Source organism: Protopterus annectens, chromosome 2.part1, assembly GCF_019279795.1.
Source record: "Protopterus annectens isolate FY-2018-M chromosome 2.part1, PAN1.0, whole genome shotgun sequence".
Lineage (NCBI taxonomy): Eukaryota > Metazoa > Chordata > Ceratodontiformes > Protopteridae > Protopterus > Protopterus annectens.
The window spans coordinates 1436502939-1436518459 of record NC_056729.1 but is presented as its reverse complement, the minus strand read 5'-3'; the positions used below and the strand labels follow the sequence as shown (position 1 = coordinate 1436518459).

General features: G+C 46.5%; 1 protein-coding gene across 12 annotated transcripts in view; it reads right to left on the bottom strand.

The window, feature by feature from the left end:
- ADD1 (adducin 1) overlaps window positions 1-15521 on the bottom strand; it is a 1467941-nt gene that overhangs the window by 1115913 nt on the left and 336507 nt on the right. The gene's annotated exons all lie outside the window — the stretch shown is intronic.

The window sequence follows — 15521 nt, the reverse complement described above, 5'->3', positions numbered from 1 at the left end:
GCGCCATAGTGGAAAGTGCATCGGACACTGATATCCTTCAGAAGGGACTCACGGAAACAGATAGCTGGTGCCAGAGCCATGGCCTGAAGTTAAACGCCAAAAATGTATAGTCATACCCTTCGGAAAAACAAGGTAACCCCAAGCTACCATATAGGTGGCAATCCACTAAGCACAGAAGAGGTTATCAGGGACCTGGGGACCCAGGTTGACAGTGGCCTTTCTTTGACACTCACATTGCTAAAGTGGTTAGAAAGACCTTCTACATTGCCCACCTGATCATGAAGGGATTCACATCCAGATCTAGTGAGGTCATTGTTCCCCTGTACTCTTCACTTATCAGACCAATGATCGAGTACAATGCCCCATTCGGGATGTATCTCACCCGACATCTGCAGCAATTGGAGAGACCCCAAAAGTTCCTCACCAAAAGGATAAAGGGACTCCAAAATCTGTCATATGCTGCCAGATTGAAGAAACTCCAGCTCTATTCAGTCGCATACCGTCTGCTCAGAGGTGACATGTGCCTGACATACAAGGCCATGTCCAACCCGAATTAATGGACATGCTCCACCTCAAAAATCCAAATCCACCAAAACCACTAGAGCAAGCGACTTAAACCTTAGCACGGATATAAATAGGACGTGCTGGAGGGATAGATTTATCACTCAGAGACTCCCTATGCTGTGGAATAAAATCCCGATCCATGTGAGGCAGAGCACCTCGCTGACTCTGTTCAAGAGAAATCTAGACCTGTGGATGGGAGATCGTAGGTTTACCCCAGGAATCATCTCTGGGTCACTGCTGGACAGAGGCACAACAAACTAATGGGCACAGTATTTTTTCATATAAGGGGTGGCGTAAGCCACAATAATTTGGGCTAGGCTTATAAATGCCTTAGGGCAGATAGCCTAGTATAAACCTATGAACCTATGAACCTATGCAGCAAGTGACATGATCTGTTTATCAGAAGGGGCCTGAGCAGCAGGTTTAGGATGGGCCTTGGCCTGGCTGGCGGCCTTAGCACGTGCAAAGGCCTTGATGGACATGGATACAGGAGGCCTAGCAGCCCCACGGGCAGGATTAACCTTGTCTACAGAAATGGTGTCGGGTAGATCCAGAACTTCGGTTTCCGGAGGAAAATCAACAACCGGCACCGGAGAGATCTCAGAGACCGAAGGACGTGTTAACGCTGTGTCGTCGGCCTGGAGCGGTAGAATTACTGCTTCCGAAGGGGCCGAAGCACTAGCGGAGGGTTTAGGAGTTGTATCGTGGTGGACACGGGCCGAGGATGTCGGTCCCGGTCCTTTCGTTTTTTGGCAGATTGAGTTGTCGGTTGATCCGGCGGCATGATATACGCGAAAGATTCACGAAAAGTCTTCGGCAAATTCTGCCCGGCGCCTGAGAGTGCGCTTATTAAAGCAAGCACAGGCAGAACAGGCCGAAACGTCGTGGTCTGAGCCCAGGCAAGGAAGGCAGTAAGAATGGAAGTCCTTATGAGGTATTTGTTTACCACAAGACAAACAATTATTAACTTTTTCAATTTGTTCTGACATCGGCTGAGGAAAGAAAAAATGTTCCCCAACGGGGTACTTAGCTTTTAGATGACTTCGGTACTGAAAACACAGGAGCTGACCGACCGGCACTTGCGAACTGCTTCTGCTTCTGCTTCGGGCACCGCGCGGCAAGAAAGACTGAAGAAGATGGCGTCGGCCGATGCCTTTATACTCCAGCCGTTGTGACGTCGGAGAGGAGGCGACACCGGCTGACGCCAGACCCAGACTTTGGAATTCGGCCGAATGAGGGCTGCCTGAGGCAGGACAACCCATATGTTATGACTGCAGTTGCATTCTTGAAGGACATCCAGAGGAGTGGAAAAATGTGGCACAATAAATCTCAGGATCCTCCTTTCCGTGCCACACGTGGTGGTGATGATACCTACAGGGGGAGAGGGAGTAACAACTCTGGAAGACGCCCCTACTGAGGCAGAGGGGGTCTGCGTAATCAGGGACCCGGGGATTCTTTCCCCTGGGCAGCCTTACCAGTGCTCCTGCTTTAGCAGTCGAGGGATGTTTCTCTCTGCACCACGCTGCCTGGCATTCAATAACTTCCAACCGTTGGGTGCAGATCATAACACGAGGCTACACCATTCCCCTCATCACTTATCCAAAACGTCCGACAAAACTTCCCGATGTTCCCCCTAGCCAAAGGGAAGAAGCAGCTGCAGAAATAAACAAGCGGCATCAAAATAGAATCATCCAAACAGTCCCACCAGACAAATGCAGATCCGGATATTACTCTAGATTCTTTTTTGTACCAAAAAAGACAGGGGACTGGAGACCAATTCTGGATCTCAGCAATGTGAAAAAAGTCTGTTGCCCAAACGAAATTCCGGATGGTCATGGTTCAGTCTATTCTCCCTTTAAGGGAAGACGATTGGATGTGCTCGATATATCTCTGGGACATGTTATTACCACATCAAAATGGACAAATGCTCCAGGAGTGTACTTTGCTTCCGGCTAGGAGTCTATCAATACCAATTTCATGCCCTGCCGTTTGGGCTCTCTACAGCTCCCAGAGTGTTCACAAAGTGCATGGCAGTGGTCACAGCTCACTTGAGGCTGCAAGGATTCCGGTTGTTTCCGTATTTGGATGATTGCCTCCATACCGCCCCCACCAAGCATCTTCTGGTAACAGCCCTGCAATGCATTCTTTCCCTGGCGAGACTTTTGGGGATAACAATAAACTGGGAAAAATCCAATCTTGCTAAAACTCAGAAATTACAGTTGTGTACACTTACCATAAATGTAAATGTTAGAGTGTATTCACTGTTTCAGTCATCACACTTGGGTTATCTGCCTGCAGGTAAGCCCTCAGTTGGCCCGAATACCAGAGACTTAGTATTTCTGCGTTGGTTGCTGTCACTCCACGACTGATGTCAGGTCGTCGGGGTACAAAAACAGGCAGCCGATGCCATTACATCAGTTTTTCTTCCCCCAAATGTCAGGAGCCTCCCAAATAGGGAGCTAGGTTATGGTGGGGGAAAACACCACCAATAAAAAGTAAATAGCAATACCAAAACCCCTGAAAGGGGTTAGTAGAAGGCATAGAGAGGAGAGAGAGAGAGCTGGGGGCTGGAGGGAGGGAAAAGTACAGTTTTGTACCTACCATAAATGTAGATGTCCGAACTGGATAGCATCTGCAGTCATAACATGTGGGTTGTCCTGTCATCAGGCAGCCCTGCAGTCGGCCGGATTCCAAAGTCCGGGTCCGGCTTCGGCTAATGTCGCACTCCACCCGACGTCATCTCTGTTGGTCTTCGGGTATAAAAGCATCAGCCGACGCCATTTTCCTCAGTGTTTCTTGCCCCAGATGCCAGTAGCCCTCTTGCAGGCTAAAATTTGGATAGATGCCAATGTTTCCAAATAGATAGAGGTAAACACAACAATAAGCATGTATGTACATATATACAAACAAATACACCATAAAGACTCCCCAACAGCTAGCTATTAGGAGGGTAAATACCCTAGGAGTACCACAGAGGGAAGGAGGGAGGTAATCCTGACTGCAGATGCTATCCAGTTCGGACATCTACATTTATGGTAGGTACAAAACTGTACTATGTCCTTCATGGATGCATCTGCAGTCATAACAAGTGGGTAGAATACCATAGCCAACTAGGGAGGAGGATAAAAGTAGATTATGGTGTGTTTAGGATCCCTTGCAGTACAGCAGTGGCAAACCCTGCTCGGGATCTGGAATATAGAGGCAAATTATAATGCTTGGCAAATGTATGCACGGAGGTCCAAGTAGCCGCCTCAATAATGTCTTTGGTTGCCACTCCTCGTAAGAAGGCTGTGGTAGTGGCTGTTGCCCTTGTAGAATGAGGTCTTATGTTCTGTGGAATTGGTTTTCCATGGAAGGAGTAACAGTATCGTATGCAATTTCCTATCCATTTGGAGATTGTCTGTTTGGAAATAGCTTTTCCTTCCCTTCCTGTTGCATAGGCTACAAAAAGTTGGTCAGTCTTTCTGCTATTTTTTGTTCTGTCCAAGTAGTAGCGTAGCTGTCTATGTACATCCAAGGTATGCAGTATTCTTTCCCTCTGTTTTGTGGGTTGGGAAAGAAGGTAGGTAGGTGGATTGCCTGGTTTAAAGACACTCTGGATACCACCTTGGGCATAAATGTAGGATTAGTCCTCATGGACACTATCTTGGTGGAAGATTAGGAAGGGTTGCACTGCCATTAAGGCCTGTAGTTCTGAAACCCTCCTTGCTGAAGTAATTGCCAGTAGGAAAGCAGTTTTCCATGACAGGTGTTGTAGGTCTGCTGTTGCTGCTGGTTCAAAGGGTGATAGTGTCAACTTTTCTAGCACAAAGTTTAAATCCCAAGCTGGTAATGGTGGTTTCCTTGGAGGTTTTACATTCTTGATTCCTCTGAGGAACTGCCTGAGCAAAGGTGCGAAAAACAGGTGGATCAAAGCTGTATTCTGCTGAAATAGCTGATGCATGTATCTTGATGGAGGAGTAGGACAGGCCTGAATGAAGAAGTTCGCCAGATACTCCAGAATGTTAGGCATATCTATGTTTGACACATCTTTTCCTCTTTCCGTACTCCAAATGACAAACCTTTTCCATTTTCCAGCATAGTTCCTTCTTGTTGAAGGTCTGCGTGCTTCAAGAATAATGTCTTTAACTCTTTGGGAAAGTTCTGGATTAGCTGCTGCTATGTGATGTTCCATGCAGTCAGTTGCAGCGTTTTAGGTTTGGATGTATGATGCTGTAGTTGTTCTGAGTTAACATCAAAGGCATCAGGGTATTGGCCACATATTGTTCGAGACATGCTCTTCAGTAGTGGGTACCAGTGTTGTCTTGGCCAGTTTGGAGCTATCAGGATTATGCTTGGGCGGTCTTCCGTGATTTTTAGTAGTACCTTGTGTATCGAAGGAAGAGGTGGGAATGCATATGCGGTTAAGCCTTTCCAGTTGAAGGAGAGTGAGGCCACTTTCCATGCTAGTGGGTGGAATGTCCTTGTGCAGAATTTTTGAGCTGGTGATTGAGAGGTGATGCGAATAGGTCTATCTGTGGCATTCCCCATTTCTTTGAGATGGTCTTGAAGATGTCCGGTGCAGCTTCCATTCGTGGGCATCCAGTGGTTCTGCTTAATATGTCTGCTAGAGTATTGTCTTTCCCGGTACAAATATTGCCTGTAACTGAATGTTGTAGCCGAGTGCCAGGGTCCACAGCTCCAAGGTCATTCTGCATAGGGGTATGAATGAGTGCCTCCTGTTTGTTGATGTACCACATGACTGTGGTGTTGTCTGTCCTTATCATCAACTGGCCCTCTTTGAGAAATGGTTTGAACTTTTGGATTGCCAGTTTTACTGCCAGCATTTCTTTTAGATTGATGTGCAGGTGAAGTTGATCCTGTGTCCACAATCCTTGCACGCATTTGTCGAGCATGTGGGCCCCCCATCCTAGGTCTGAAGCGTCTGTTGTGATGGTCTGGCTTGGTTGACATCTGCGAAAGGGTAGGCCTGGGTTTGACTGGCATGCCTGAGCCCACCATAGGAACTCCTGTTTTAAGCATGGAATTAGTGGGATTTCTGTTTCTAGACTGTGTCTGTGTTGGGACCATAAATTCTTTAGGTACCACTGTAGTTTCCTCATATGTAGTCTGGCAAATGGGACCAAGATTATGCATGATGCCATGAAGCCCAAGGCCTGCAGAACTTTTCTTGCTGTTAACTTGTTCAGTTTTGTTAGTGCCAAGAAGTAAAGAGGAAGTTCTTTTTGTTTTTCTGTAGTCAGGAATGCCATTTGTTGTACTGTGTCCAATTCCCCCCCCAAGAATGTCCTTGTTTGGGATGGTATCAGCCTTGACTTTTGTAAATTGACTGTGTATCCCAGTCCTTGTAGCAAGTAAATGACCCTTTGTAAATCTGTTGTCAGCTTGCTTTTGTTGTCCCCTTGTAGCAGGCAGTCGTCCAGGTATGGGTAAATTTGAATTCCCTGTAGTCTGCAATGGGCGATTACTGATGCCAGGCATTTTGTGAATACTCTGGGCGCAGTAGATAAGCCAAAGGGCAATGCTGAGAATTGATAGTGCTCTGATCCTGCAAGAAATCTGAGGTATCTTCTGCAGATTGGTCAAATGGGGACGTGCAGGTATGCCTCCTTGAGATCTAGAGTTACCAGCCAAGACTCCTTGCCCAGCATGGGAAGAAGTTGCTGTAGGGTCAGCATTTTGAATTTTGGGACAATGATGTATGTATTTAAGGTGGACAGGTCGAGAATTGGTCTCAACTTTTTCCTTTCTTGGAACTAGGAATAGTCTGGAATAGAACCCTTTCCTTGTTCTGCTGTTGGCACTCTTTCCACAGCTCTCATGTTTGCTAACTCCATTATCTGGTAGAGCCTCTGTTTTTGATTTGGAGGTAGATTTGGCATTCCTCTTTTGACTGGTAAAGTGTGGAAGTGAAACCGGTAACCTTGATCTATGGTTTGTAAAATCCACTTGTCTTTTGTTATGTAGTGCCAGTTCTTTGAAAATAAGGTTAACTTTCCGCCTAGAGGAGCTGCTATTTGTTCCCTGGTAGGCGGATTTAGGATTAAGTCACTGTGGTTGTGCTGATGTAGTGGCAGTGGCTGTGTCTGTGCCTCTGTTGTTACCTTGCCACTGTCGTCCTCTGTAGGCACCTCCTCTGGATTGGTTTCTGCCTCTGGAACGTCTATTCCTGCCCCTTTGAAATTTTGTGGAGTCAGGAAAGGACCAATTTTTGGCAGGCCAGTTCCTGCTAAACCTTGGGGTTGAACCTGCAAGAAATCTTTAACAGTTTGAACAGATTTTGCCTTTTCTTCCATTTTCTTCATAACCTGCTGGGCAGGTGTACCAAACAAACTTGTCTTGTCCATAGGAGCATCTAGCAACTTAGCTTTAACATGATCCGGTAAAGCTTGTTCCTTTAGCCATGCATGCCTTCTTATCACTGTGCCTGTCATGGCTGATCTAAATGAAGCCTCCAGTGCATCATAGCCACATTTTAAGGAATGGTCGCTAACCTGTTGTATGTTATTTACCATCTCTAATACATATTTCTTATCAAGAGATTCATCAGTGGTTAGTTTTTTAGTTAACTGATCAAGCATAAACTCTTGGTATTGTATCATGTGAAACTGACAGTTTAAAGCTCTAGCTGAGAGAGTAGCTGAAGTGTAGACCTTTTTACCCCATCTGTCTAATGACCTTGCTTCCCTTTCAGAAGGAATAGGGTTTTTAGCTATGGTCGTGGCTACTGCCTTGGGACCCTGGGATATAGTTTCTGGGTCTGCAAGTGGGGCCTTGTAAAGGTGGTGATGAGTATCTGGCACCCTGTAAAATCTGTCTGGTTTGGCAGGGGCTGGGGGTAAAGAATCTGGAGCGGAGCAAACATCATTGAAAGCATCATCGGGAGGTATAGCTAAGGGCCTGTGCTGTGGGAGGTGCAGAAAGGTCCTAAGTCTTTTTCTGGAGTCTGAAAAATCCTGTTGCTGCCATTGGAACTGTTCTCGCATGGCATGCAAGGTTTCCCCAAAGGAGAATTCTTCTGGTGGGGAAGCAGCTGGAATGGATTCTTCAGCATCAGAATCTTCAAAATTGGAGAAGGGAGCCTCTGGCTGGTCAGTTATGTCTGATTCATCAGCAGAATCATCAGAAGACACTGGCTCAGGGGGCTCTGCCCTAGGTCTCTTCTCTGGGGGCTGAGAGGCCCTGTCTGGGTGAGATTGAGATCCTCTAATTAAAGAAATTAAATCTTCTGCCAAAGAAAGCATTTGAGAACTAGAAGAGGGCCTGGATGTGGGGGGTTTAACAGGCACTGTTTTAGTAGTCTTGGCTGCTTTAGCCCTGGCGAAGGCCTTAATGGACATGGCTGCTGGAGGCCTAGCAGCACCACGTGTTGGGGTAGAGACATCCAAGGGGATGGTGTCTGATAAGTCAACCACCGTAGTGGGTAAAATTTCTGGTAGATTGGGTAGTCGGAGGATCCGACGGCATAATGTACGCAAAATCAGAACCGAAAAACTGTTCTGCAAACTCCGCCCGACGCCTAAGCGTTCGTCGGTTGAAAGAGGCACAGGCCGAACAGGCTGCTACGTCGTGGGCTGGGCCTAAACAAGGGAGACCGTAAGAGTGGAAATCTTTATGAGGTATTTGTTTCCCACAGGTTAAACAATTGTTAACTTTTTCTGACATCGGCTGAGGCAAGAAAGAGTCCCCAACGGGGTACTTAGCTTTAGAAGTCTTGGTAGTATTCGTAGAAGTAATCTCTGGATCCGACCGACCGGCACTTGCGAACAGCTTCTGCTTGGCACCACGCGCAAGAAAGACTGAGGAAAATGGCGTCGGCTGATGCTTTTATACCCGAAGACCAACAGAGATGGCGTCGGGTGGAGTGCGACATCAGCCGAAGCCGGACCCGGACTTTGGAATCCGGCCGACTGCAGGGCTGCCTGACGACAGGACAACCCACTTGTTATGACTGCAGATGCATCCATGAAGGACATCCAGGACTGCAACAGTGAATACACTCAGACATCTACATTTATGCCAAATGTACACAACTGTACTATGTTCTTCATGTTTCACTGTTGTAGTCATCATACTTGGGTATATTCCAAAAACTGAAGAAGGGTGGAGGCAGTCAAGAAGAGTTAGGGCTGGCTAGAATGCCTTGCAGGACTGCTGTTGCAAAACCTGCCCTGGATTTGGAAAAGATGGGCAGGTGGTAATGCTTGGTGAAGGAGTGTACAGAACTCCAGGTAGCAGCTTCCAGGATGTCCCTGGCAGGGACTCCCATGAGAAATGCTGTAGAGGTAGATGTTGCCCTAGTGGAATGTGTTCTGACCCCTTGAGGGGCTGGTTTCCCATGGTGCTTGTAGCAGAAATGGATACAGTGAGCTATCGATTTGGAGACTGTTTGTTTTGAAATGGCCTTGCCCTCTGCTGCTGTTGCAAAGCTGACTAGTAACTGGTCAGATTTTCTGAAAGGCTTAGTCCTGTCACGGTAGAATCCAAGCTGTCTGTGCACATAGTACAGTTGTGTACCTACCATAAATGTAGATGTTCGAGTGTATTCACTGTTGCAGTCATTACTCTTGGGTTATCCTGCTGGCAGGCTACCCGCAGTCAGCCTGAATTCCAAAGTCTTGGTCGGGCGTCGGTTGCTGTCGCCTCTTCCCTGACGTCAGTGCGCCAGGGGTATAAAAGATACAGCAGACGCCAGCCTGAATTCCAAAGTCTTGGTCGGGCGTCGGTTGCTGTCGCCTCTTCCCTGACGTCAGTGCGCCAGTAGTATAAAAGATACAGCAGACGCCATTTTCTTCAGTTTTTCTTGCCCCAGATGTCAGGTGCCCCCAAAAGGGTAGGCTAAAAAAAAACTATGCCAATAAACATGCATGCACGAAGGTAAACATTTCCTTCATCTACAAGCAAATACACCACATACGTTGTATAGAATAGAGAAGTACAGATAAGACCCAGCAAAAGAAAGGGGGATGGTTGGAGGGTAACCCAGACTGCAACAGTGAATACACTCGAACATCTACATTTATGGTAGGTACACAACTGTACTATGTTCATCATGTTTCACTATTGCAGTCATCACTCTTGGGTTGAAACCCAAAGCTAAGGATGGGTGGCTGGGGTTAAATAGGATTAGGAGAGGCTATGAGGCCCTGCAGAACTGCGGTGGCAAAGCCTGCTCTGGATTTAGAGGTAAGTGGTAGTGCTTTGTAAAAAAGTGTGCACTGAACTCCAAGTTGCAGCCTCCAAGATGTCTTTGGTTGGTACTCCTGTGAGGAAGGTTGCTGAAGTGGCTGCTGCTCTGGTTGAATTTGGCCTAATGCCCTTAGGCATTGATTTGCCATGTTGTGAGTAGCAGAAACGAATGCAATGGCTTATCCATTTTGAAATAGTCTGTTTTGAGACCGCCTTTCCGTGTGATCCTGCAACATATGCCACTAAAAGTTGCTCAGTCTTTCTGAAAGCTTTAGTTCTGTCCAAGTAGAAGTGTAGCTGTCTGTGTATGTCCAAAGAATGCAGTCTCACCCTTGTTCTGTGGGTTTGGATAAAAGGTAGGCAAGTGAATGGATTGATTAAGGGCCACACTGGACACCACCTTCGGCATAAATGTCAGGTTTGTCCTCAGAGAAACCCTGTCTGGATGGAAAATGATAAAACGTTCCACAGCCGTGAGTGCCTGTAACTCCAAGACTCGTCTTGCAAAGGTTATTGCTAGGAGCAGAGCTGTTTTCCCGGATAAGAATTTTATAGGAGCTGTTGAGGCTGGCTCAAAAGGAGACAATGTGAGTTTTTCCAAGACATAATTGAGGTCCCATGCAGGTATTGGTGCTCTCCTTGGAGGTCTTATGTTTTTGGCCCCTCTGAGGTACTACCTTATTAAAGGAGGATAAAAGATTGGTGATTCCGTATTGTAATGGGCTGAAATGGCAGAGGCATGGATCTTAACTGATGAAAAGGATAGGCCTTTGTCCAGCATCTCAGTTAAGTATTGTAAAATCTGAGGAATATTTGGTACAAATGTGTCAATTCCTTGTGCCAGGTTCCAAGCACAGAATCTCTTCCATTTTTCTGTATACGATTTTCTGGTACTGGGCCTCCTAGCCTCCAAAATAACATCCATCACAGCTTTGGGGAGAGGAGTGTTCTGAATGGCTACATTATCCGCCATGCTGCCAGATTTAAGGTCCTGAGTTGGCTGTGCAGGATCTGATTGTTTTGTTGGGTCAGTAAGTGAGAAATTTGAGGCAATGTCCAAGCTGGACCTTGAGACAAGTTCTTTAGGATTGGGTACCAGTGCTGGCGTGGCCAGACTGGGGCAATCAGTATAATTTTTGGCTTCCCTTGTCTGACCTTTAGGAGTACCTTGGGGAGGAAAGGCATATACTGTTAGGTTTTGCCAGCTGAAGGATAAGGCATCCACTTTCCATGCTTGCTTGTGATAAGTCCTTGTGCAGAATCTCTGTAGCTGGCAGTTGTGAGGGGAGGCAAATAGATCTATGTCTGGGCATCCCCATTTCCTTGTTATCATGCTGAAGACTTGTGGATCCAGTTTCCACTCGTGGGGATCCATGAGGTTTCTGCTTAGTTCGTCTGCCAGAGTATTTATCTTTCCTGGCAGGAATTGTGCTTGCAGCTGAACTTGATAAGTCAATGCTGTGTCCCACAAAGTCATGGCTTGTCTGCAGAGGGGGTAGGAATGTGCGTCTCCCTGCTTGTTTATGTACCACATGACTGTAGTATTGTCCGTCTATCAGTAGTTGTCCTGGATGAAGTAGATCCTTGAAGGCTGTCAGGGCATTCTGAACAGCTAGCATCTCTTTTTGATTGATATGAAGATGCATCTGGCTTGCGCGCCATGTGCCCTGAATACATTTTCCTGCCATGTGGGCCCCCCAGGCATAATCTGACGCATCCGTTGTTAGTGTCTGCCTGGCTGTGGGTAAAGTGAATGGCTGTCCCTTGTTGTGGTGACAGGCCTGTGCCTACCATAGAAACTCCTGTTGCAGGCAGGGAATGAGGGTAATTAATGTTTCCAGGCTATGGTAATGTTGAGTACAAACACTTTTTAGATACCATTGTAGTTTCCTTGTATGCAGTCTAGCATATGGAATTAGCAGAATGCAGGATGCCATGAAGCCCAAAGCTTGCAGAATTTTTCTTGCAGATAACTGGGTCTTTGTTGCCAACATTTTGAAGTAAGAAGTCAGTTGCCTTTGTTTGCCTGGCGTGAGATAAGCCATCTGGGCAGTTGTATTTAAGCTTGCACCCAGGAATATTATCTCGAGAGGGTACTAGTTTTGATTTCTTTTCGTTTACTGTGTACCCTAGGCAAATTAGTAATCTTTTTACAAACGCCAGATGCTTTAGTAGAATGTCCTTGTTCTCTGCTTGAATAAGGCAGTCGTCCAAGTAAGGATATATTTGAATTCCTCTTTGTCTGCAAAATGCAATTACTGGTGCCAGGCATTTTGTGAAGACCCTGAGCGCAGTAGATAAGCCAAAGGGCAGTGCAGAGAATTGGTAGTGCTTTGAGCCAGCTATGAATCCGAGGTATCTTCTGCAAGATTGTCTGATTGGGACATACAGGTATGCCTCTTTTAGGTCCAAAGACACAAATACATGCGAGAGATGCAACTATACGGCCAAACTGGAGGCTGAGCTCTCTCAACATAGGACTGGCAAGACCAGTCAGGAGGAGAAGGTTACCACACACACTATAGACCCAGTCTCACATAGTACCATTACAACCTCAAATCATACACATAAACACACAAAGACATACTCGGAGGCTCTGATCAAAAATCTACCAAAACAGCAGAGGCCACCAAAGCAGACACCCAAACAACCACCACCTCAGAACAACACACCCATAACATAGACCTCACAGTCAGAGTGTCAAACAGTCACAGCCCTTAAGGCCAAACACAATGCCAGACACACTAGTCATTGGTGACTCCATAGTCAGACACACTGATGTCCCGCTCACCAGACTGAGTAAGGAGAAGGTCACAGTAAGCTGCCTGTCGGGCGTAGAATCCGCCACATAGCATAAGCACTCAGGTCTCTCAACAGCAGGTACAAATATGACTCAGTCATTGTCCACGCTGGTGTAAGCGACCTGAGGCATTACCCTTGGACTACATGAAAAGAGACATTGAGGAGCTCTCTGATTATGTAGCCCAGGCAGGTATGACCCTGACCTTGAGCAGTATCCTACCTTCACCAAGAATGATGCCACAATACAGAGATAAGATGATCAGCTTTAACAATTGGCTTAAACACTGGTGTCATTCAAAGGGATCCAGTATCTGTCTGCCTGGGATGACATGCTGGACAAGCCACGCTGCCATGCAGGGGCTTGCACCTGTCACCCTGGGATTCGGATATTGGCAAAGGCTCTTGCCACCCCATAGTGCCTTTTTAGGCAAGGCTCAAATTCTAAACCTACCACCCTAGAACACAAAAAGGAAAAAAACTAAGGGTAATGCTGCTCAATGCCAAGTCTAAATCTCAAAATGCACACTGAGGCCCTTCTCAGTATGGAGAACATCGATGTCTGTGCTGTGACAGAAACCTGGTTCAAGGCTCCTGAGAGCACCCCAGCTATCAGGTTTTACCTCATATCATGCGTTCGGCCCCAAAATCCGGACAATACCAAGAAAGGAGGGTATCCATATTCATCAAGGACACCCACCTCAAGACTGGTGGCAATGCATCGGAGACCATCCAGGTGCAATTAACCATAGGCAAGACTGCTCTGCAAATTGTAGCATGTTACAGGCCACCTCACAAACTCAGGAAACTCACATGGCCTTCCTGAAAACACTAGAGGATAAATGTATCACCAAACACCATCATACTAGGTGACTTCAATTACCCTAATATAGACTGGGAACACTACTCAAGCCCAAACACCTAGCCCAAAAGTTCCTGGAATTCATAAACTCAAATGCCATGGAACAACTAGTCACCATCCCACAAGAGGAGATAACATACTTGATCTCATCATCACGAACATGGGAGCACAATGTTCAACACGGAAGTATACCCCTCACTGGTGAGATCAGATCACAAACTAATCTCGCTGGAGGTCCTCATCCCACCCCCACCTGAAATAAAAAGACCACAGTAAGAACTTCTCAAAAGCCGACTTCACACTTCTAAAGACTAGTGTGGTCTCCTTTCAGGCCCCGAGGCAGGAAAACAATACTCAAGCCGCTGAATCACTTACAACGCCTTCTACCAGCACCTGCAGGACTGCATGGATAAGGCAATCCCAAGCAAAACAAAGACTCTTTGTACCAAAGGCAAGCGTCCAGTCTGGTGGACCCCAGCCATAAACAAACTCTACAACAAAAGGAGGAAGCTACTACAAGATAGAGCAAAATCCTTAAAAGGTAAGACACCCTTGATCACTATAAGTAAAAACTAAGAGCTCTCATAAAATCATCCAAAGCAAATTGAGAAAAAAATAGCTAAAGACTCAAAAGACAATCATAAGGCCTTCTTTAGCTATGTTAGAAACCTAGGAGGAAACTCCCAGATATGCTCAGAACTAGTTCAAAATGATGTGAAGATTACTGATCCTACAGACATTGCCAACATACTGGCTGACAGGTTCAGTGCAAACTTCTCCCCCTCCCCAAAAGGAGAGATATCTATACCAAATGAGTGCAGCCCCAAACATCTCCAGCGCCCAAGTGAGAACTGCTCTCTCCAAAGCAAAAACACAGCATCCATGGGACCCGGTGTCCCGGCTGTGTGCTCCACAAACTCAATGAGGAATTAAACCCACAGCTAGGACAGCTGTTTAATCAAAGTCTTACCTCTGGATACGTACCCAGGGGTGGCGCACTGCAACTGTGGTCCCACTTCACAAAGGCGGTGCCTCCACAGACCCTGGAAATTACCGCCCATTAGCTTGACAAGCCTTATCTGCAAAGCCATGGAGAGGATCATAATGGACCTCATAAAGACATAGGAATTTGCAGACTTTGGATCCAACCCAGTTTGGCTTTGTCAAAGGCAGATCATGCCTTTTAAACTTGGTTGACTTTTGAAACAGTCACCAAAGCCATTGATGAGGAAAGGCAGTCCATACAGCCTACCTCGATCTGGCTAAGGCCTTGATACAATACCCCACTGGTATCATTGAAAAACTCATCAGCTTAAATGTTAACCCATACATCACAAGATGGGTTGCAAACTGGCTGAGTGACAGAACCCACAGGGTCAGAGTTGCTGGCGCCATGTCAGACTCAAAGCCTGTCACAAGTGGTGTCCCACAGGGCTCAGTCCTGGGCCCACTTGTTGGCATCTACTTTTCAGTACAAGCAAACACAGGAGGGTTATGGCTGACAAAGTTTGCAGATGACTGCAAACTGGCCATAGAAAACACATCTGACACAGATATCCTTCAGAAGGGTCTCACAGAAGCGGATAACTGGTGCCAGAGCCACGGCCTAAAGTTAAATGTCAAAAATGCATAGTCATACCCTTGGGAAAACAAGGTTACCCTAGCTACCAAATAGGTGGCAATCCACTGAGCACAGAAGAAGTTATCAGGGACCTGGGGACCCAGGTTGATAGTAGTCTGTCATTCGACACCCATGTAGCTAAAGTAGTTAGGAAGTCCTTCTACATTGCCCACCTTATCATGAAGGGATTCTCATCTAGATCAAGGGAGGTCATAGTCTCCCTTTACTCATCACTCATCAGACCAATGATTGAGTACAATGCCCCATTCGGAATGTATCTGACCTGACACTTGCAGCAGCTGGAGAGGCCACAAAAGTTCCTCACCAAAAGGATAAAGGTCTCAAAAATCTGTCCTATGCTGCCCGACTGAAAGAACTCCAGCTCTATTCAGTGCCAGCTTGCTCAGAGGTGACCTTTGCCTAACATACAAGGCCATGTCAAACCCAGATTTGATGAATATGCTTCACCTCAAAAAATCTAGATCC